A 24,551-nucleotide genomic window follows, 5' to 3' on the forward strand; every position below is an offset into this window, starting at 1 on the left:
TTGCCTGTGGGTAAACTGATAGCCAGCTGGAGGGCAATGTCGCATTCATCTTTATTTTGTCCTTTTTGTAATAGTAGGCCAGAGTCTGTGCCCCACCTACTTTTTGAGTGCCCAGCTTATATTGCCCCGCGCCGCACGTGGCTAAAGCCTTTGTGTAGGAGTCTCGGAACTAGATCCCATCTTGAGGCTCTACGAATTTTAAGATCTGACCCTCGCCCTCTGTTTGCATTCTGTCTAGCTAAATTTTTGGCTTGGTCATGGCGGATCCGATCCCTCAGGCTACTAGTAGTACCTCAATAGCCGGCTGCATATCCCGTTTTCAATGCACATATTAGCTGCATGTAATTTACGAAATGAAATGTTTTTACATTGTATTGAGTTTTAAATGTTTTTTTCTTGTAAATGCTTTTTAAGATATGTGCAATATATCGAAATAAAGCTTGTTCAATCAATATGCTATAGAAGTTATGTACAGACGTCCCAGGGCCAAGATCGGTCTGTCAGGCCAAGAATCAGCAGCTGTTAATATCACTCGGGGTACACGGCAGGGGTACCCATGCTCACCACTACTATTTGCCATGGACATCGAACCACTTTTAAAGATGATGGTGTCATCTCAACATATACAATCTATGGTTTTACCCGGGGGCAGTATACGTGTATTAGCTTATGCTGATGACGTCGCTTTCATAACATCTGATCCAGAATCAGCATTACGCGAAATTGAAAATCTGACTCGTGAATTTGGTAATGTGTCGGGGTATAAGCTTAATATTCAGAAAATGCAGGTTATTTGCTCAACAGGACTCTGCCCTAATGACTGTCGGGTTACCCCGGAGGCTAAATACCTTGGCATTAAAATTAGGCTATCGCTTCAAGAGCTAGTTTTGGTGAACTGGACAGATATATTACAATCTGTTAAAAACCAGCTGGAGAAACTTGAATGTTTACACCTGTCGCTGGTTGGGAGACGTAATGTCTTAAAAATGTCTATTTTGCCAAAAGTCTTATACTATTTTCGGTCGGTACCATTGGAGATACCTGTACTACAACAGAGGAAATTACAATCTATAGCTGATAGATTTTTATGGGGCTGGAAATCTGCGCGTAGGGCTTCTAAATTTATAACAATTTTACGTGGTGGATGGGGGGTTCCAAATTTTACATTATATTATTTGGCGTGTCTTATGCAGAATATTAAATATTTTGTGATTGGGGGGACTCCACCTATATTTGAGAGCCCTGATATTTTTTCTCTTTTACTTGGTCCTCAATCACGACAAATGCTGCTCCGCTTTTTAGAACCTAGTTAATATAAAAGAACTAGATTCAAATTAGTATTGTTTGCCTTTAAAGGATGGCCATCAATTCGGAAGCTTATTTCTTTAGGACGCATTCATTTTTATACTCCATGTAGTTCTGCAGAATTGATTCCTCCAATATTTTGGGATCGTATGATGCGTACATGGGGGGAAAAGGCATGGTATCTCTTGGTGCTATGGTTAAAGATGGTACAATCATTTCATTTCAGGAGCTAAAAGATATATATACTCTCTCCCAACATGATTTGTTTAAGTACTTACAAATACGCAACTTTATTCTTGAACATCCAAATGCTTTACCGCTATGTCCAAATGACTTTATTGAAATATTTAAAAAGACATCTCGAATAGGGACTTTATATAACTATTTGTTGAATGTACAGCAGGACAACATGGGGTCACAGGAGTCTAAATGGTGTATTAGATTGGGTACTTCTGCAGTACCCTTTCAAGATTCAATTTATACGGCTGCTAAAATTATTTTGTCTAATTTATATTCACAGCATTATAAAACTTTATTTAATCTTTATCATACCTCTTTTAAAATGCTGAAATGGGGTAATGCTTATAATGGGAAATGCTATAGGTGTCAATCTGACCAGGCTGATATTGTGCATATCTTTTCTGATTGCTTAGTGTTAAAACCCTTTTTTACATCTATTGAAATGTTTTTGGCACATGTTACAAAATGTGATGTGGTTATCTCAAGAGAGTTGATTATCTTTGGTCTATCTAATGACACTGATCCTTTTCTAGGGTATCATGAAAATAGATATGTTTTATTTATGGCTATGGCCGTAGCTCGCTTATGTATATCTTCAATGTGGCTGAAACCAGAAACACCTGTATATGAAATGTGGCGGGCAAAGTTCTATAATGTTTTTTATTTAGAATTTAATCTTTATCGTATCAAATCACTTAGGAAAATGCAAAAGGGGTGTAAAGTTTGTCAGGCAATGATAGACCATTTAGGCCTGTTAGAATGACTTTTTGCTTGACCGTATATGATGGTACTGTTCCTTGTATTGTATCCCTTGTATTGCTTTTGTTTTTCTCTTTTATTTCTCTTGTTTTTGCGTGTATATTTGCACCAAACGTTTGTATGTATGATGTCCGGCTATGATTTAATGGTTTTTTTAAAATTATTTTGTATCTGGCTTTGAACTGAACCAATATATATATTTTTTTAAATGAAATAGGCACGATGCACCCTTGCAATTGCTCCATACTGAGGTCTGCTTTACCTCTTCTTTCATGCCCTCAACACGCCCCTGACCTTTTACACCCCCACCCGCCAACTTCGATCGTCCAATCAAGCCCTCGCCGCTATTCCATGCATCCAAAGATCCACCATGGGGTTCTCCTACTTAGCGGCCAAAACCTGGAGTTCTCTCCCGACCCACCTCCGCCTTACACAGAACCACCTCTCCTTCAGAAAACAACTAAAAACCTGGATATTCGATAAGTAACGTACCCCCCCTCCCTCAAGCGCCTTGAGACCCTCTGGGTGAGTAGTGCGCTATACAAATCTTTAACTTGAACTTGAACTTGAACTTTCTCTCAAGCTTGGGGCATATTAGACTACTGATTATCTATCGGATGTTGTCTACTGCTGCTGGATGACGGAAAAAGTTCTCCAAGTTTTGGCATTTGTACAGAAATGAATGCAAATCCCTGTACACCCAAAGCACTCAGGGGCCTCCACTGAGTGACTAGCTACATTTTCTAAACCTACGGATAAATTGAACAATAGAGATGCATATATGTTTTAATAATTTTGTATATTATCACTTGTGTTTTTAACATAGGATATTTTTGTAATGTATTTATCTTTTATAACCTACTTGGTGAGAACAACACCGACCACTTTAGGGGAGCCAGATACAACCACCCACAGGTAGGCTGGCAGTCAGAATTCACCAAATCTCAAAGTAAATAACGGAAGGGTGTTCTAATAAAGTCGGGCATGTCTTGCTGAGCAGTGCCTCGGGTGTCAGACCCTCTTTTATGGTCTGGTCCACAGCCACTTCTTCTGTGCACCTGTGAAAAGCAGGCCAAGCATCCTTAGAAAAAACTTCAGCCTCATGACAAGTCACACCATGATACTTGCCATCAACCTTTCTGTATAATTCTTCACCCATGCAATTTTGGAAAAGGAATAATCCAGGGGCGTGGCATTGAAGCTCCGGCAGCCGATGCCCACACGCAGCGTTTACCTGGTGTGTTGAGCCCACTAAAATTGCCCAGACTACGTCCACTTACCGACTGAAACTGGGGCATTAGGCCAGTGCCGGAGGTTGAGGAGTGTACTGCTGTTTCGGCTCACTTTGCCTCCGGAGGGGTGCCTCAGCGGGTGGGCAGTGTGGCCCGCACTGCATCGGAGGCCTTGTCGGCGGAGTTGCTAGGGGAGCCCCCCGGTCAGAACCACCCGTTGGGCCCTGCTGCTCTGCCTCGGCGTGGGGCTTAACCCAAGATCGCTGCTCTAAGACTCGAACTCGCTGCTCCAAGACCCGGCACCTTTGGGGGCTGCCACACCGGCTCCACGAGATCGCTGGTTAGTGGGGGTTGATGGGGGCCATGAGTTGGGCCTTTCCCTGGCCAATCATTGCCTAGCCCGGTCACCACAGCTGCCACGGATGTTGGGCGCGATTGGCGGGGGGATCCCAGGCAGAGGTGGCTCACCTTTGACAAGCCAGCCACAGCGGATAGCTCAGCTCATTCCTTGGATCACGATAGTGCCTCGAGCCAGGCGGATCATCAACTGACGGGAGAGGGGATGTCAGCCATGTTGACGGACCTCCGCACTGGGTTCCGCGGCCTGGACGATCGGCTTGACACCCTCCCCTCCCGGCTGGACAGAATGGAGAGCCGCTTGATGGCCATCACACTCAGCTTGGAGAGGCAGAACAGAGATTATCAGATCAGGAGGATCGGCACTGGGATGTGGCACACAGGGTGGAGAGAACGTAGCACCTGCTGAAACTGTCGCCCTCAAGAACGAAGATTTGGAGGCCCAGTCCCGCAGGAACAACGTTCGCATAGCGGGACTGGCAGAGTCCACCAGTATGGGCCGACCAGAACCCTTCCTCGAGGGCGTGTTGAAGGATTTGTTTGGCGCCGAGCACTTCACCACCACTTTTGTCGTTGAGAGGGCACACCGGTCTTTGGGCCCTTGCCTGCCAGCCATCCTGGTGGTCCCTGATGCTCGCCAGAAATTTGAGGAGGCGAAGCGTCAACTCTGCACCCTTGAGTTGAAGTATGTAAATCTTTATCCTGCAATGCTCAAGGTGATGGTGGATGGTAAGCCTCATTTCTTTGATAATACTCCAGACGTCCTGTTTTCTGCAAACAGCGCGTGGGGGAGGCCCATTACAGCCCTGCCCGTTCCTCAGGCACTCCTCCCCAGACCATCAACTGGCCCCCGGCGCTGAACCTTTCACCTCAGACTGAGCCCTGGCTGTTGGGGGTTCTGACCACTTCTGTATTGCTGGTTCTTGTGGTTCCTATTTATACTGGGCGCTCACTGTTTAACTCACTGTTCAAGATCCTATGGTAAGGGCCGTTAATAGCCGCCTATCCCGTGATCTCTAATTCATGTTCATGTTTCATTGTTGTGGTCATCGGCTGTCTGAGGTCTTGCCTCCCCCCCTAGGATGACTCTGACTAAGTTTTCATTGGGGTTTACTGTTGTTTTTGAGTTGTGGGATTTTTTAGGGGGGGATCCAATACTTGGGTCCGTAGGCTCAGGTGTGGGTGGAGGGTGGGCATCTTGGGTGGTGGTTTGTGTTGGGATGTTTGTGTCCTTTTATGGATGGCTTTGGTGTTTTTTTTACTCTGGATGTAGTGCGAAACGAGTTACCCATTTTGATTTCCTTTACAAGGCTGACGATATACTGGCTGTGTACGCATCAATTGGGTTTGTTTTGGATATGGCGGTAGCCCCTGCGGTGAAGGGTAATATGCTTATGTGGAATGTCAGGGGGCTTAATAGCCAGAGGAAATGTAAATTGGTTCTGGCATATTTGAAATGGCACAAGGTAAAGATAGCCTTTCTACAAGAGACCCATCTCCCTCCTCAGGGTTACCCTCCCTTTGCTTCCTCCTGGGGATCCAACAAGTTCTTTGCCAGCTACAGTACATATTCCTGGGGAGTCTGCACTTTGATTCACAGCTCCCTCCCTTTTACACCTCAGGATAAAGTGGAAGATCCACAATGGCACTATTCATAAATCAAGGGAGTGCTCTTGGGTCAAACGGTCCTCCTCCTTAATATCTACGCCCGAACACTGATGACCCAGACTTCTTTGGTAGGTTACATGCCCTACTGAACCAATACGATTATGACCTCCTCTTTTTGGATGGGGACCTCAATCTCTGGTTCAATCACGCTCTTGACTCATCAAACCCACAGGGGATCCCTAAGGTCCGCTCTTTGGCGGTATCTAGTGACCTGATCCACTCATTGAACCTCTGTGACGTCTGGCATAGGCATCATCCACTGGCCCCCTGCTACATGTTTTACTCAGCACCCCACTCAACATATACTTGTATTGATTACGTCTATGCCACCACTGCAGGGTGTCGCTGGATGGAGGGAGTGGACGTACAGCCCGCACCTTATCAGACCATTCCCCAGTACTTTTTCACTTGAACATCCCGCATTCGGCTTGGTGAGAACGGAGGTGGTCTTTTCCAGCCTCGGCCCTGCTGGACGAGGTGTTCCGCTCAGAGGTTATGTTATGTTATGTTAAATAGAATTTATTGAGCGCACGTACGCCCGTAGGCTTCATGGCGCTATTGGAAGATTTGCAGAGACATAACACAACAACAAAAAGAGGCAGAAGTTAACTATGGGTAGGCTTGCCTAAAAAGCCAAGTTTTGAAAGCTTGTCTGAAAACCAAAAAGTCTTCATGGAGTCTCAGTGGCAGTGGCAGAGAATTCCATAGGGAGGAGGCTAGAAAGTGAAAAGAACCGCCTCCCTGGCGTTGTTTCCTAATTCGAGGCACAACTAACAAGTTCTTGTGACCCGAGCGAAGAGCGCGTGAGGGGGTGTACCTGACAAGCAGGCTGCTAATAGATCCAGGGCCCTTGCCTTGTAGAGCCCTAAAGATAATGCATCCAGCTTTAAAGGTTGCTCTCTGTGCTACTGGCAACCAGTGGAGACCGGCCAGTCCCGGCCTGATGGACTGCCACTTGGGTATCTTGCAAATCAACCTGGCCGCTTGGTTCTGAACCAGTTGTAGTCTCTTGAGCTGCCCGGCTGGAAGACCCAAATACAAACTGTTGGAGTAGTCCAGGCGGGACAGCACGAGAGCGATGATGACTTGGATCAGAGCAGAGTAGGTTAACAGGTGGGCAATCTTCCTGATCTTACGGAGTTGAAAAAAACTTGAGGATACCACCGTCCCCACCTGACTTTTAAGAGAGAGGTCTTCATTAAAAGTAACCCCTAGGCTTTTTACTGTTTGGGACTTGGCTGGAGGATTTCCCATTTCTGGGCACAAGAGGCCATTACAGAGTACTTCGCCCTGAGCACCGGCATGGTGGCTCATTACTCTACTCTATGGGACACCTTTAAAGGGTTCATTTGGGGAGTTGTCATTTCCAAACAGGCCAGGGTTTAACAGGCGGTGCTTGGCAGACTAGCTAAAGTAGAAGCCGAATTGGCATTACTAGACAAATCATCTCCGGATCCACATGTACAGGCTAAGCGCAATACCCACTTGCTGGACTTCAATGATCCAGCTGACATGGAGACCTCCCTGCTCGGTAAAGATCAACTGCTCGCCGCAACGGCGAAGGCGAGCATCCCGGGAGGATGCTAGTTTGCCTGGTGAGCCCCCCGAAGGGGACTAAGCATATCACGTCCATTGAGCGAGAAGACAGTATGTCTGCCACATCTGACGTGGATATTGTGGCAGAGCTGGTAGCTAACTATTGATCCCTCTATTCCACCATGCTTCCTGACAATTTTGCGCAACACTTGTCAAATCTGTAGGAAGTGGCTATGGTCTGGCTCACCAAAGGCCAGGCTGATTTTTTGGTGCACCCCTCTACAGTTGAGGAAATTTTGCCTACCATATATGCACACTCTGGTTCCTAAGCGCCGGGTCTGAACGTGCTCACTGGAGTATTTTACAATGCCTCAAAGACAGTTGGGTACCTCAAATCTTGGAGGTGTTTGCTGAGGCACTGGAGTCGGGTGTTCTCCTCCCGACTATGCGCGGGGTGCTATCTCCCTATTACTCATGCCGGGGAATGATCCCATGTGTTGTTCGTCTTACCGTCCCATCTCTCTCATCTATTTTGATAATAAAATCCTTGCTAAGGTGCTCTCCACGCACTTTTCCTTACTAATGGGCCAAATTTTGTCCCAAGTACAGTCTTGTTTTACACCTCATCTCTCCACTACACTCAATCTTCGCACGGTATTCTCGGTCATTCATCACATCAAACCCACTACATCCATGGCAGTTGCATTATTAGACATGGAGAAGGCCTTCGATTCCCTAGAGTGGCCGTTCCTAATGGCGTCCCGGCGTAAACTTGGCCTTCCTTTTAACTTTATTGCCCTTATAGTCCTGTTGTATTCTTCTCCTACGGCCCGCCTCCGGGTTAATGGCTCCTTATCCCCTCCCATCTCCATTACGTGTTGCACGCGTCATGGATGTCCCTTGTCCCTGCTATTATTTATTTTAGCGATGGACCCCTTGGTCTGACACCTTCAAGAAAAGCACTTTTTTCACGGATTGCAATTCCCTGCCGGACTGCTCTTAATCTCTCTGTATGCAGATGACGCTCTGCTCTTTGTCCGCCACCCCCAAACTAATCTGCAACCATTAATAGATTAAATTGAACGGTTTGGCTCCATGTCCAGTCTTAAGATTAATTGGGGGAAATCGGTGTTGTTTACCATCACGGATGCGGCGTCGGCGGATAGGACGGAATACCCCTTGCAGGTAGCTCAGGGGACCACAAAATATCTTGGGACGCATCTTCACAGAGACAAAGGTCAGGTTATACAGCTCAACTACGGGCCTCCTATAGGCCACCTCACTATTCAAGTGGAAAGATGGATACAACTACCCCTGTCCATGGCTGGCTGTATCGCACTTATAAAGATGAAGGTGCTACCCCGTTTTCTCTATTTTTTTGCACCATACCCATTCCTCTCACCAATGTTTTTTTTGCCCGGTTACGTGGTCTCCTTATCCAGCTGATATGGGCTGGTGTAAGCCCAGAGTCGCATGGGTCACTCTTACACTTCCATATGCACGGGGTTTGCAGTTCCGGACCCTCAACTGTACTTCCTGTTGGTGCATACCCAATTTGCACACCACTGGTTCCACCCATACGCCCGGATACCTGACACCAAAACGGAGTAGGAACTGGCTGCTCTGACTCCTCTTGCGTCACTGCTCCCAAGAGGTATCCCCCTCGATTCGCAAGACATCCAGCCTTTGGCTACTACGTGCTGGGCTTGGCATAAACTAAATTGATTATTCGGATCTTGCCCTCTTTACTCACCCGCCCTCCCACTTGCTCATAACCTGTTTCAACCTCTCACCACTGACAAGGAGGGTTTTGGCCACTCTCTCCAAGCTGGGGGTTGGATACCTTTGGGTCCCTGTTCCCAGATGGCCGGGCACGCAAATAATCTGACCTGATACATACAGACCTGATACATACCCCTTTTCCCCAGCGCCTTGAGACCCTCCCGGGTGAGTAGCGCGCTATATAAATGCCTTGATTGATTGATTGATTGATTGATTGATGCAGCTCCCTGGGCTAACCGGCGTTGACTCCCTTAACATGGCCCGACTTCAGGGAACACTTTGAGCCACTTTGTCCACCTTCCCCGTCCCGTATGAGGACTTCCCGCCGCTTACCGTACTCATTGCAGACGACACCGGGTCGCACCTGGTCACAAAATTGTATAAGGCATGCTTGGCATCCGGGTGTCGTGGGACAGGGAGACTCGACAACGTTGGGAGGAGGATCTTGGACATCTATTGACTGACAAAGAATTGGCTTTCTGTCTCAAACAAACCCACAGGGTATCTCCCAACAACAGACATAAATTGCTTCATTTGAAATGTATTCATAGAATTCACGTAACCCCTAGTTAACTGGCTACGTTTGACCCTTCTAAACCCACTAACTGCCCAAGTGAATGCCTTGGATGCTGATTTCATACATATGTTCTGGGCCTGTCCTCCTATTTTGGCTTATTGGCAGGAAGTTTTTGCAACACTGGGGCAAATAACCCCTGGTACCCTCTCTAAAACTTGGTCTGTTGGGGCTGGTTAATAGCATTAAACTCTGTTATGGGCGCTTCACAGTGATAGCCTTACTCTTGTCCAAACGTGAGATCTCTGTCTTATGGGGGGCAAGGGCTCGTCCAACCAAATCTGCCTGGCTTCGGAGCCTGGCATACTGTAGCATACAATCTGAGATATATGCTACACTTCAGCCTCCAACCTCCAGGCCCGAGACATCTGGTGCGTTTACCGCACACACCTGCAGTGAACACTCCTCGCATCACAGGCTGCTTCTACTCCGCCAGGTTCCCCGGCTGTTGTGTGAGCGGTAGACAAGGCGTCACTGCCATTAATTAGGTCCTGTATTCCCACTGCGCATCCCTCCATACGAAGGTACGTTACAACACAGCCATTCCCTGTATCATATCTTGTCACAGCTTGACATAGCTCACAATCCAAGTACTGGAACTCACTTATTTCCTTTTCTTCATTTAGATATATGGTGGTAATTGTTTTATGTGATTTAAAGCTTCTTGTAAATTGATGGCACACCTCATTTGCCCTATTATAATTTTTTGTATTTGTATTGATTTGTGATGTTTTTTTGGATAGTATGTATTTTATGATTTGTATTTTGATGATTTTCATGTGAATGGTGTTAAGTATTTTGTGCTTATCTTTTTAATAAAAACGTTAAAAAAATAATAATAAGGAACAATCCAAAAATAGCTTTGGGGCCGCTAAGTAACGAGTGCTCCTGAACTCTATGGAAATATGATATGATTCTTATAACTGATGCTACTGTGGATTTGAGTATTTGACTCTTAGTTTACATGAAAATTGCTGCAAAACATAGACAAAGCTAACGAGCTCTGCTAGGCTGCGTCCAATTAGATCACATTAAAGATAATTATCAAAGAAAATATTGATATAGAATCATCAAAGGAGCTATGGATTTCACCTCCAGCCAATAAAGTTTATCGGCTTTTGTGAAGCCACACTGCCTCGCAAGAAACCCGTCCCACACGTTCATGAGTCGACCATTATGCAACGAATAAAGGATGTGCAATATGCTTTTGATTGTACGCAAATAAACACGTTTAATATGATGAGCTATTCTTTGCATGGGAAGTTAAATCAAACCAGGATCAAACTGGGTTATTAGTTCCCAGCAAGAAATATTTGTTTTATAGAAAAGTAATTTATTTTCAGATCGTGACATTAGACTTCCCAGGACAGACTTCACATATTTCATTACACTTAATCAACATTTATTGCTTGAATCACAACATTCTCGTGTGAGTTTAAGCACATTTTGGACAGCAGTGGCAGAGCTCCCAGAAGAAGTTGAACATATCTCAAATTATTTAGCAAACGTTCTGTAAATGTATCCTAATAGCTATAGTAATACAAGCAGTTCTGCTTGTGCAGTTGGCAGCCTTTTGGAAAAGAGATGCCTTCTCATCTTCTATGCCACTATTCTGCAAGGGATCAGGTCACAGTTCTATTGGGACTCAAAATACCAGTTGAGAAATCAGTACATCATAAGAATTTTGAATATAGGAACAGTGCAAGGATTTTTGCCTCTTCAATTAAATATCATTTTGTCCTTGGAGTGCTACTTGACGACTGATTTAAAAAAAAAAGGATTTTTTTCTGACATTTCTGCACTTATTTGCTACACAGTGGTAGTTCCCTGACACTATTTCCTAACTTCAGTTTATGAAGAAAGTAAACAATGGTTTCCAAAGTTTCAGCTGAGTATGAATGGGGTATGCTTTTAACTAAAATTGGTAATATAGGCCCTGTTCAATTAATAAATACTCAAATGTTATTCGAACGCAAACCCATTTGTAAACAATATTTTAGGGGTTTGTGATGTGGATAAAGCAAAGAATCGGTTATGATGCATAACGAGTTGAAATATTTAGAAATCCCCTATTGACTAATGCTTTTTGTGATTTTCTAAATCGGGGGGCATATTACCAAGCAATAGAGATAATTATCGCTATTGCTTGGTTAGAGACAAAAAGTTACCGCTAAGCTGCAGCTATTTTTATCGCAAATAAACCTTGGTATTACCAAGGTTTATCGCAAATGCGATAAAAATCGGCCGCATTGCATGAATATCGCTGAAAAGTCCGCGATATTCGTGCATTACCGAGGTAATGCTCTTAGCCATGTTATCCACCTCCCATTGGATAACATGGCTAAGAACTGCACAGGGCAGGTGTTAGCTTTTGGAGATATTCGCGCTTAGCGCGAATATCTCCAAAAGTTGGTAATAGGAGATAGCGATGTTAGCGACTGTTTCCAGTCGCTAACATCTTGGCACGCCCACTTTGCATGTCATTAGTGATAAATATCACTGACATGCAAAGTGGGGCCCAAGATGGTCGCTATCTCCTACTAGCTGTCGCTAACTGGTGTTAGTGACAGCTAGGTAATAGGGAGATAATTTTATCTCCGCTTTCTTGGCTTTTAAAGCCAAAAAAGCGGAGATAAACCCCCTTGATAATATGCCCTGCAGTTCGTTATTAGTGATTCAGTATTCCATTGTACTTCAAATTTGCACATTACAAAATGCCACAAAATAGCCAAATGGCATCTGTAAATTACCATCAAGTGGAAGCTGTTGTTATTCATTTCTAACGTACAGAAATGGACACTGAAAGGCACCACAAACTTCCCAACTGCTGTACTCTACATGATGGTGGTGAGGAGGTGTGCTTAGAGTACACAAGAAGAGGCCATGAGATGTTCTTCACTCAAAGAGTCAACCTGTTTGCTTCGACAGAGGAGGCGTTTTATGCCAGGTGCTGGGTAAATAAGGCTGTCAATTTGGATTTAGTAGATGAGCTAAAGCCAATGCTAGAGTGGCAGACAGAACACAGCCAAGACATTCCTGTAACTTGGTCAGGTTGTATGCCTTCTACATTTACTTGCATCAGGGAGATATCAAAACAATATTGCAGTAACAGGAGGCATGTCACAGATTGATCTTTCAAGCTCACTTAAATAATTCCTGGATGCACATCTAACTAGGTTAAATGACCAAGTTGAAATTCCAACTAATTTTACTGAATTATAAAATACAAAACCAAAATCTTGCCAAATTGCAGCACTTCAAATGGAACACACATATTGATGTGTCCTCTCTCTGGTACTGAGTCTATATACGGAAAAAGGAAAAGGCAGCAATCTCTAAATACCCACGTGATTTGTAATGGTGAATATATCATTACAGAATTTGTTTCTGGTTATCCAGGTAGGACGCATGACTCACTCACCTCCATCACTGTGGACTGAAGACTTGTCTCACAGAGGGAGATATGGGAGATGGACTAACTTGACAATTTTAATAATGTATTACATCATGTTATCTATGCTAAATATTACAACATAAAATGTATAATTTGCGGTACTTCAGAGGTAATAGTGCTTATGACATTCGGCCATTGATTGTGGCTCCTTACCTTAACACTCTCGTTCAGAGTGAACGTTGCTATAATTCTGAACACAATCAAATTAGAGGTGTATTTGAAAGAATGTTAGACCCAACATCCTTGGTGTTGTTTTTCCCCCTAACATTTTGCCTTCACCCCCTACTGTTTTTTGTGTGGTAGTTTTTGAAGGACAGGGACTCTGCACACTTTACCTCTGCTAACCTGTACTAAAGTGCTTGTGCTCACTCCTTAACCTCTGGCAGAATTGGCCCCTAGTAAATTTGCAGTACTTGTGCCCATGGCCTGTAAATTGAAAGCTACTAGTGGGCCTGCACCACTAATTGTGCCACCCTGTTAAGTAGTCCTTTAAACATCTCAGGCCTGCCATTGCAGCCTGTGTGTGCAGTTTTATAAATTGCAAATTCGACCTGGCAAACCGAACCTTTTGTCAGTCCCAACCTTCTGTTTTTAATTCATATAAATAATCCCTAGGGTAGGCCCTAGACAGTCTAGAGGACTGGGGGCAGTGTATTTAAAACAATTGGGCACACACTTTTAAGTTTTGCAATTCCTGGTAGTGAAACACTCTCATATTTGTTTTTCACTACTGCAAGGCCTACATCTTCCAGAGGATAACGTTGGAGTCACCTTATTGCATTTAGTAAGCTGCAACTTCCAAATGGGAACAGATAACCAGTTCATGGTTGCTGTCTTTGGAATTTTAATGAAAAATCCTCTCTTAAGGTAAAGTCAGAAAGTTACATTACAATTTCGAAAATACCACTTTCAGAAAAATTGCCATTTTCCTGGCATAGCCATTTAGTGCCTGCAGCCTGTCTGTGGGACACATGAATGATTGCAACTGACAGTTGGGCCTTTTTTCCCCCCCTGACAGCCACACACAATAGAGAGCTTAGGTGTGTCAGGATGGGGCATCACTGGCAGGCTAGGAGGGAGGCACTGAACACTAACCTATGTACATTGAACATGCTGTTCTGCCTCCACATAAAGGGTTGCATACCCCCCATAGTTAGTCTGGAGCCAGGGCAGTGGAGGCATAAAACCTGTGCACTTCAACAGGAAACCTCTAGAATTTTCCCCTGCGTCAAAGGAGGCATCTAGTAGAAATATTGGACCTCAGACACTAACTTGTCAGTAATCTTCTGGACCTGTGGAGACTCTGTGAGGAAGAAGGACTGCTGTGCTGCTGAAAGGACTGCCACTCTGCTGCAGTGCTGCCCTGCTGTAATGCTGCCCCGCCGCCCTCCTGTCCCCCTGTTGAGTCAAAAGGATTTGGACCTGCACCCAAACCTAGGACACCTAGAGTGACTCCAATACCTAGTCTGCTGGCCTCCTGTTAAAAGCCACAGGGGCATAACAGACACTCCACCATCTGAACCTAGATCCAGCAGGAATATGCCACTCACTGGCTCCAAGTGGTACCCCTCAAGTATTGGACCATTAGTTTGGCCTCAGTGGAGCTGATCTGATGTTTTTGGTCTCTTTGTGACCCTGAGCAGGCCTGTTTCTCGTCATAACCTTAAGGCTCGCATAGCCCTCCGACGCGAAGGTCTGTCAATACTACCCTACTACCTCATCGACCGCTCATGGGGAGTGCCACCGCAAAGCTCTGGCCCAACCATTCTCGATGACACACGATCTTTGTGCTACAGTGATGGCAGGCTGCTCTTCGCGCCACAGCAATGACATTCCACAATGCTTCTCTGCTACTCGGGCCCCCTCCACTAAGAACAGGACTTTTTGTGCTGTAATGAGAAGGTTTTATTTCAGCGCGACTAACGTGGTCCCTGTATCTTACCCACTTTCTATTGTGATTGGCCTGAAATTGTGACTTTCTCCCGCTCTCACATGGCCAGATAGTCGCAAATGGTGCTTTAGGCTTTTTGACACCATTTTCACTTAAATCTTTAAAATTGCATAACCTCGGTTCCACTGACCTTTGTTGTTTTGATCTTTATTTATTTATTACATTTTGCTCTACCATTCTAAATTGGAGAGGGCCTGTTCTTGTTTTGAGGTTTTGCTTTATTACTGTTTGAAGTGCTGCTCGAATACTTTACACATTGCCTCTAAGTTTAAAGCCTAACTATTCTGTGGCAAAATACCAGAGGGTTGGGAAACAGGTTAATGCTTAATTAAGTCTCACTGTTTCCGTTTTTGTACAGATTCTTACTGATAAATACAGACAGAAAATATTCATTTTCTTATCTGTATTTATTTTTAAATGTGGATAAATATGGAAATTTGGTTGCTTTTTGAGTAATTCTAAATACTGTCTGCCATGACTGCCAGGCCAATAGATGTGTGGATTGATAAATGAGGGGGTTAAAAAAGAAAGGAATTTTAGTAAAGAGGCATTAACAGCAGTAGATATGCACAAGGTTGATACTGAAATTTGAATGTTTTCATATAAGTGCACTGATTTATCTTCTGTTGGTGTTCTCAGCATTGAAACCTGGCAGACATTTATTATTAGTACATATTTATCGGGTAAAAATGTGGAAATATACTATTTTCAGCTTCATTTTGCCACAAAATCCAAAATATATATATATAAATACAGATAAAATGAACAAAAAATTAATATGGCGAAATACAGACGGAAATGGGAAAAAACTAAATAGCATAAAACAGGGAGCCCTATGTATAATATTGCAAACACAAAGAGATGGTGGACAAGGCGCAGAACCTTTCAGATACCCACCCCCATTTACAGATCTGGGTTGAATCCATCATCGTCATTTAGCTCACTTCGTAACCCCAGTTCAGACCCAGCCATATGCAAATTAGTCTTGACCCTGTTCCTCGTGGGAACAGTCAAGCCCAAACTGCTAAGCCAGGTTTTCTCTGGCCCAGAAATAAGCATCCTGGTACTGGTTTCGGGTAAATGCCCCTAATCAGCCAGGCTTGCTTGAATCCAGTGGCAAAGTGTGCAAGGTACACATGTCTTGGTATACCCTGCCAATGTATATATCTTAGCAACAAATTCACAAGTACGAGGGAAGGTGGCGCTGACAAGGAATCACTAATGCAATTCAATGTAAAAAACTCAATTATATTTAATAGACATTCATGTTAAAAACAGCATGTATCATTATCAACAAAACATAACAATCAATAACACACACATACTGTTTGCCACTTTTTGGTTCTTTTTAATTCTGTGATCATTTTTATAAATTCTGTGAAATTTATGAACATATATGTGTGTGTTATTGATTGTTATGTTTTGTTGATAATGATACATGCTGTTTTTAACATGAATGTCTATTAAATATAATTGAGTTTTTTACATTGAATTGCATTAGTGATTCCTTGTCAGCGCCACCTTCCCTCGTACTTGTGAATTTGTTGCTAAGATATATACATTGTCTCTATCCCTGTCTCAAGGAACTATCATTCCGCATCAGGGGGTCCTTGTTGTTCACACTATATTGGTATACCCTGCCAACTTGTGGCAAACCAATCAAGCACAAGTAGATGATGGAGGGAGCACTGAAACTTTTCAGAAACTACCCCCCAGTCACAGATCTGGGTTGACTCCACCATCATTCTTTAGTTCATTTCATAACCCCAGTTCAGACCCTGTACCTCATGGGAACAGCTCAGCCTGAAGTGCCAAACCAGGTCTTCCCCGGACCGCAAACAAGCATTCTGAGACCGGTTTATGGAGTAACACCCCTCATCAGCCAAGCTAGCTTAAATCCAGTGGCAAAGTGAGAAAGGGAGCAGAACTGGAGGTCGTTTGTTCTCATATATCGCACCAAAACCATTTAACAGCCTCCCACAACTCATCAGAGCCCCCTCCTCATTTCTTGAGTTCCAAAAGAAGTTGAAGACCTGGTTCTTAGAATTACTCTGAAGGGACACTCACATATACAACCTGCCTGGATTCCCTCACTGGTGATTAGTGCACTTTACGAAAAGATATAGCATACCTTAATGTGATTGTCCCTAAACCCATCCTAGCCCTCACTAAACAGCTCCTTAATCCTCCCTAAGCCTTTCTATTTAGTCATGAGTATGATATTTCCTCCTGGTCTCCACCCTGGTCACTTCCATATTTCCTACTAAGCAATAAACTTACATGTGGGAGATTCTACCCATGGAAAAGATAGAAGAGGTGTTTTTTATGTAATGTAGAGTGCACTATCACCCAGCAGAGTATCTTGGTGCTGAGAGTAGTAAGTCTCGCCACACCTAGGGCCATGTGGGACTACTCAAAAAGTCAAGTCTTCATCTTCATCTGGAATTCAAGAAGTGAGGATTAGGCTCTTATATGTAGAGGCAAGTCGTTGGAGAAGGTTTGACCACCAGATTGGGTTTTATGTATGTTTAGGGATTTGTGTACATAAGAGCCCAGATGAGTGGAGGTGTATGAAAGGTTTGTGAAAGCAGATGCAATTGTTGAGGTATGCTGGGCCAGATTTATGTAGTGCTATGAAAGTGTGGGTGAGTGTTAAACATGGGGTTTCATCTGGTTTGCTAGAGTATGCACCTAAGCCAGGCAGAACCCACCACTCTAGTCAGAGCAAGTAATTTACACACCAAAGATAACCCATGCCAACGGGCAACACCGCTCTGCATTTGTTATAGTCTGTTTGGCTGGGGGGACAGAACCACAGATAGCAAGGGCTTTTCTGCCACAAGCACCAGGGGAAAAGGAGATAAAGCACTCACCACACGCTTCTCCTTAGGACAAATCAAATGCCCAATAAGGCGCTCACTACACACTAGTTGCAAGTGACTTGACATGTGGGACTCAGAGTACCACAGCCTATTCTGGGCAGTCATCTATCCCAGGAGAATAACTGGGGGCAGCAAAGCAAGGAGGCAGCAGGCCAGTTCACCGGTTTCCTCAGCAAAGTGGCAGCAAGTAAGTCAGCACACCAAAGTAGTCCAAATGGTGATCTTCCTGGCGGCTCATCAATCCCCTGGTGCAGTATGTAGAGCCAGCAGCGTCTGGTTACATGTCCCATGCATTGTCTAAAGATATGGGGTCGGAGCCCCTATACTTATTCTCAAAATGTCTTTGATCAAGGAGGTGCTTCAACAGAAACCTTAGACGTGCACAACACTCTCTTTAAATCCCAGCCCTGGCTTCTGATGTACAGTAGGGTGTAAACCAGCCCTTTCTGAAAGGGGAGGACACAGTAAGTGCACCCCACCATCCTCTCTCCCAACCCAGGAAGACTATCAGTATGCAGATGAATGCAGATGCAACCCGTTAACACCCAACCCTTCCTTGTGATAGCTTTCTGGAAAGTATGCACAGAGCTGAGCTGCCAACCAGGTCCAGATGTGGATTGGAGTCAGGCTGCAAAGCACTAAGAATCATAAGCACAGAGAAATGCCCACTTTCTAAAAGTGGCATTTCTAATATAGTAATGTAAAACCCACCTACACTAGTATGCAGGAATTATCACCACTATTCCAAACATACCATACATGCAACACTACTCTTTTCAGATCAGTAATTACCACTTAAGTACCTATAAGGGAATTCCGAATGCTAGCATATGAAAGGAGTAGGCCTCACAGCAATGGGAAACCAAATAGGCTGTTTGTCACCACCAGGACATGCCGCACATTAGAAGGCACATGTCCTACCTTTTACCTACACAGCACCCTGCCCGAGTTTCAGGCTTGGCACATTACTTTAAATGCCAACTCAATGTGGCAGTAAACTGTGCATGCAAGCCCTGTGGCAGCAGGCCTGAGACAGGTTTGAAATGCTACTTATGTGGGTGGCTCAAACAGTCATGCAGCCTCCCTAGTAGCATTTCCTTTACAGGTGCGGGGTATCTGGGATACCACTAACAAGGAACTTACAGGTAAATTAAATATGCCAAACAGGTGTAATGGGGAGACGACATGCACTTTAGAACTGATTAGCAGTGACAAAGTGGCAAGAGTCCTAAAGCCAACAAAAAGAGGGTGGGAAAAATGAAGGAGACAGGCAAAACGTTTGGGGATAACCCTGCAAAAAGGCCAGGTCCAACAGTGAGGAATTTTGAATGTGTTCATTTGTGTATTGAGAGCCAGGGGAGCTCCGTCAGATGTGGTGTGATGTCTGTGCGGTGTGGTAGGTTGAGAGTGATTCTGGCTGCCAAGTTCTGAATGATCGGCAGCCATCTGGTGAGTTTTGTACTGAGGTTGTTCCTATGGGCCATCTTACCTGTGGTCAGGCCCTGCATGACAGCTGTCCGGGTGCTGATTTTGAGCCATGTGAAAATATTCCTCAGCATCTTCAGGGTATTGAAGTATGAGGTGGTAACGGCATTGACTTGGATGGTCATGTTGAGCTTTCTGTTGATGATTATCATAAGGTACTTGCATGGGTGTCGGTCCTAGCTCTGTTGGCCACCAAGTGTAGTCCCAGGGGGATGTGCACTTCCTGAAGGTCATTATTTTTGTCTAGTTGGTGTTCAGCTTTAGGCAGTTGGTCTTCATCCATTTCAGTCATTCAGGCGTTGAACTTCTGGGTACTGGCCATATTGTCTTTTAGAGAGGCAATGATTTGCTTGTCATCGGGTTAGGAGGGGATGATGATATTGTGAGGGTGATGATGCTGGCTAAAGTGATCACTTATGCATTGAAGAGGGTCTGCCTCAGGAAGCATCCTTGCAGAATAGATGAGGTTGTGGGCATCTGAAGTGTATGGTGCCAGGCTGACTGACTGGGTCCTTCCAGTCAGAAAGGAGCAGATCCATTGGCGTGCTTGCTCTTGGATTCCGATGTCATATAGGTGGTGAATGAGGATGGATTAATGCTGGGGAGTGAGAGCGAGGAAAAAAATTCTACTACGTGGAGCAGATTTTTTCAGAAAGCTTCACAAATCCTTCAAGGGTCGTGAAGTTTCATGCCCAGGCTTGCCAATCATTGAGGAAAGCCAGCAGCACCAGTCAGGAGAGAGCCTGTGCATGCCAAGTGCTGCCAAATGTACTGCGATCAGCACAACTTCGCCGAACATCATCAGAGCTTGCGGGGGCCTGCGGTAAGGACACTCACTGGCAAGCCAAATGCTTCCGCGCTGCAGCAGCGGTAACACTTGAATCAGTGCTGCAGTGTCCTGGAGAACTCTGCTAACTGTGCGAGAGCACCATAGATAGTAATGCCTAAAAGTCAAACTGGAACCCTTGAAAATGCTCTACTAGTGAGCATTTTCGGGATGCTGCCACCAGTTAATGGGGAACAACCTGGCCACATTATAAGGAGGAGGGCGGGACAGGAATTTGCCCGACAAACACTAGAGCCCTGACCTCATGAGAATTGTGTTGTTGCATACGTATGTTGCTATTTCTTTTACTTATAAAAACAAGTATTTGCCCCTCTCGAAGGTGCCTTTGGCTGCTTCTCCACAGCTACACCTGAAAGTCATGTGCCAAAGGGGTACTTGGCCCAGTTGCTCAGGACCCATAGTAGGTCAGGCCTCGGGACATCAGGAGTAAAAGGCCTCAACCACCATGGATGGGCACAGTAGCTCCTGTTTTCCCCATGGCCCTCTGAAAGGGGTTCGGACACCTAACATATGAAAAGAAATGCTTAATGTTTAGCTTTGTCTTCTTTTCCTTTTCACATTATCCAGAGCTGGAGTTGTTCATTCTTCCATCCAATGGCTGTGCAGAAGGTGCTGGCTTTTCTAAGTGTCCACTACTTACTTCGGAGTTGTGACTACTTTCTCTATCCCTGGGCTGAAGTGATAAAAGGGATGTATCAACATTGATTGAAGAGTGCTATTGTGCTGTGGACTTATAGGGCCTAACACCTCTTTAGCAATGTAAAACTGCACTGAAGTTCTCTCATCACAATCAACTTCTTAGACTAAGTATGACTGCTAAACATTTTCTGATGGTGGTCTGTTCCAAAGTTCAGAACTTTACAGCACATGGTTGTGCTCATAATGTTATATATAAGTGCTGAGGGTTTCAGGGCCCACTGGACTGATTTGCATGGTGTTTGGAGAATTTTCTCATGAGAATATCCCCTATATACTGATGGAGCAAGGTTTCGCGCGTAAAGCGCCTTGCTTGGAATCAGCCCTCTCAAAATAATGAGTAATGTACTAATAAACATGTTTCATCTTATTAACAATGCAGAACGCAACGTTTCTAGTATCTAGTGGAAGCTTTCCTATGTGCTTCTTCCTAACCGTAACTCGATTAACCTAAAATGGCCGCCGTAAAGTGGGAACTTTTCTGCGCATGCTTCTGTCACACTCACGAGACATGACATATTCTCTCTGGAATGGGAGCGGCAGTTCAACATAGCCTCTCACTCTGGGGTACCCAGACTCGCCCTTTGCACACGGGGTGGCTACACAAGCTATGGTTCATAGTTGGCATTTAACGTATCCAAGATAACCTTACCCAATCTGTGGCATCTTTTAACACTATATGGCGCCCATTATTATCTCTACTGGCACTAGTATTCAATGAAATCACATGCCCAAAATATTTTCGCCTCCTGAGACTCACAGCCCCTTCAACTATGGGAGATGTCTCTGAAGACTAGATACATCTCGACCTTTATCGGCGCCAACTGAATTCGATATGACTATGGTCACTGGTTCTGGGAGGGAGTGGGACGAGGGGGTTGTTTATTTTATATTGTTAAATTGAGTTTGTTTGTTGTGTACCTAGCAGGGGCCTTCACCTGGCAGTGCAGTTTTGGACATTTGCTTCACGGACAACTTCTAGCTTTGCACTGCAATGATACTGGGTGGTTGGGTTGGAATTGGAGAGGGTCCGGTATCCTCGCACAGGAATGTGCAGAGTTTGTATTGTATCTTCTTTATTGCCTAAAACTCAATAAAACAAAGTTAACTCAAAAAGGAAGATTCTGACATTGGTAGGAATCCTGTACCTAACCTAGTGTTCAAAACAAGGGTGAGGGACTGGGGCTGTTTTGAAGGTACAGCACACGAGCTAGTTACAGTTGTGAAGAGCGCCACAATGCCCAACCCCTTGAGGGGACTTTTTACCAGAGATCTTTTCTTTTCCGCTGACATGATATGCATGAGTGAGTGACAAGGTGTGACTAGAAAGGGTGAGAGTTATGTTTGTTAAAAATTGACTAAGGGGATCCAAGCAAGAACTACATTTTAATGGGAGGATCCCTTAGTCAAGGCTAAACATGTGGTTTGATCATAGAATATATATAATGATCTATTTATCTGCAATAGGTGTAAGTACAAAGGTCAACATGTTTTATGCCTACAAGAGTCCCTAGATGATTATGGGGTTCACTGAGAATATCGAAGGTCAAAACATCAATGGTAAAAATATATATTTTTAAAATAGATAGTAAAAATATTGACTCCCTATACTTAAACAGGTAAGGGCAAAAATATTGAATCAAAAGTATCGAAGTTAAAAAGATAGATGAAAAAAATATCGATTTAAAGATATAAATATAATAAAAAAAATATATTAAAAATATAAAATCTTAATATGATTTTTATTTTATTTTATTTTTTTATTGATTTTACAGCACAATGAGCCAAACCTCGGCAGGCATGTCAAAGATATACAATCATGCAGTATAGTATTACACGTTTACAACCATCATAGGCTAAGGTACAACAACAGTGTCTAGCATCCATAAGGGTCCCTGCATGGCCACACATAGTTAACCGCATCGCTGCGGCGGCTTATACCCGCTGTGTGCGGCATTTTTAAAAATACCGCGTTACATGACGAGCTCAGCTCGTCATCAGCATACGAGCGCCGTAGCTGATGACGAGCTGAGCTCATCATCAGCAGCGAAGAGGTTAACAAGTAAGCTCAGTTCAATTAGTCTTTATTTTGACTTTATGTCATGAAAGACAAACATATTAAAAAACACAACAAGGGTTTTAAAAGAAATTTAGGGGAACAAGTAAGCATTTTCATGCCCGGATAGTACATCGAGAGCATCCAATTCTGTCCTCTGGCTATACCTTATATTTGATTGAATAAAATGTCCACTTAAAATCGTGAGTACATGAAAATAGATTAAAAAAACATTTAAAAGGAACAATATTTACAACAATTTATCTAAAAGGAAACCTTGTATGAAAAAACATTATTTCATGGAATGTAGGAGTTATCTAGACGGTGGTGACAACTGCCGAATTCAGTTTATTCCTATGTATTGCCCACATCCAGCTAAGGAACTTAGACACAGCAATTATTAAACTTTCAGAACTGTCCGTTTTGAAGACCTTAAGGGCCTCTGTATCTTTTTGTATTGCTTTCTGGAGGCAAATCGGCCTGATCCACCTTAGTCGTGGAGAATTTTATAGACCGGGCAGATAAACAAGATGTGGGCAAGGTTTACTGGTTGTGTAATGCAAAAGGGGCACATGACACCCCCACCATTGGCCCATTTGCCTGTAAAGGTATTCATTTGCAAAGTGCCCACCCTATATTGGTGGAACCATTTCCTATCCTCAGGGATTGTAATAAGGTCCCAGTAGGGTTCATAGGCTGGTAGGTGTTTAAGCTCAAGAAACTCACATTGTAATGAGGGCACAGTACATCTTCGAAAGTCTCGTAGAGAGACCATCGACCAATACAGTTCCGTAAGGATCTTACTTGGGGGAAAGATGTTTTGCGCTGGGTTTTCCCATAAATCGCCAAGTCCCATAGCGATATAGGTGGCCTTGGAGTCTCCGAACCATTTTATTCTATTGGCTGTGTCCATGTCTCTGACCTCAAGGAGTGCCTGAGCATAGTGGCTGAGTTCAGGGGTGACCCAAATCCTCCGCCAGTATTCTATGGGTCTAAATTGTGCAACATCCTCTATCCTCTGACAGCCCAAAGCTAAATATAGAGGTAAAAGTGGGGTAGATGGAGGTAACCTCGCTAGGCCTCTAATAAATTTGTTTTGGGCAATTGCCAGAGCTGAAATATTACATGACCCCCATAGTTCTGCCCCATACAGCACCAATGCCCGAATTTTTGTGTCATACATTTTAAGCACTGGAGCTATGGGTTGGGTGGCCGAGGAGCGCAATTCACTTAAGAGCACTCCCGCCAGCTGGGCGTATCTAGTTACCAATTGGTTGATATGGGGTTTCCATTCAAGTCTTGAGCTTAGTGTAATGCCCAAATATGTAAATGATTGGGTTTGCTCAAGTGGCTCCCCATTCATTATTACTCTCCCTGTCACATATTTGTGCCTATGCATCACCATAAATTTGGTTTTAGACACATTGATAACAAGGCCATAGTCGTTACAGAAGGTCTCAAAACGCCCTATTGCTCTCTGAAGGCCCTGCTGGGTCTTGGAAATCAAAAGGGTGTCGTCTGCAAACATCAGCAGGGGTATCGGCACACCACTAAGCTTAGGAGCATCAGTTGGAAAGTCCTTGTAGTAGTCCATAACCCTGTTGATGTACAGAGAAAACAGTGTAGGAGCTAAGACCCATCCTTATCTTATGCCTTTCAGAATTGGGAACCTGTCTGTTGCCTGTCCTTGTTGTCCCCACCGGACCTGGGCAAAATTATTGTCATGA

The sequence above is a fragment of the Lissotriton vulgaris genome, chromosome 8, assembly GCF_964263255.1.
Source record: "Lissotriton vulgaris chromosome 8, aLisVul1.2, whole genome shotgun sequence".
Lineage (NCBI taxonomy): Eukaryota > Metazoa > Chordata > Amphibia > Caudata > Salamandridae > Lissotriton > Lissotriton vulgaris.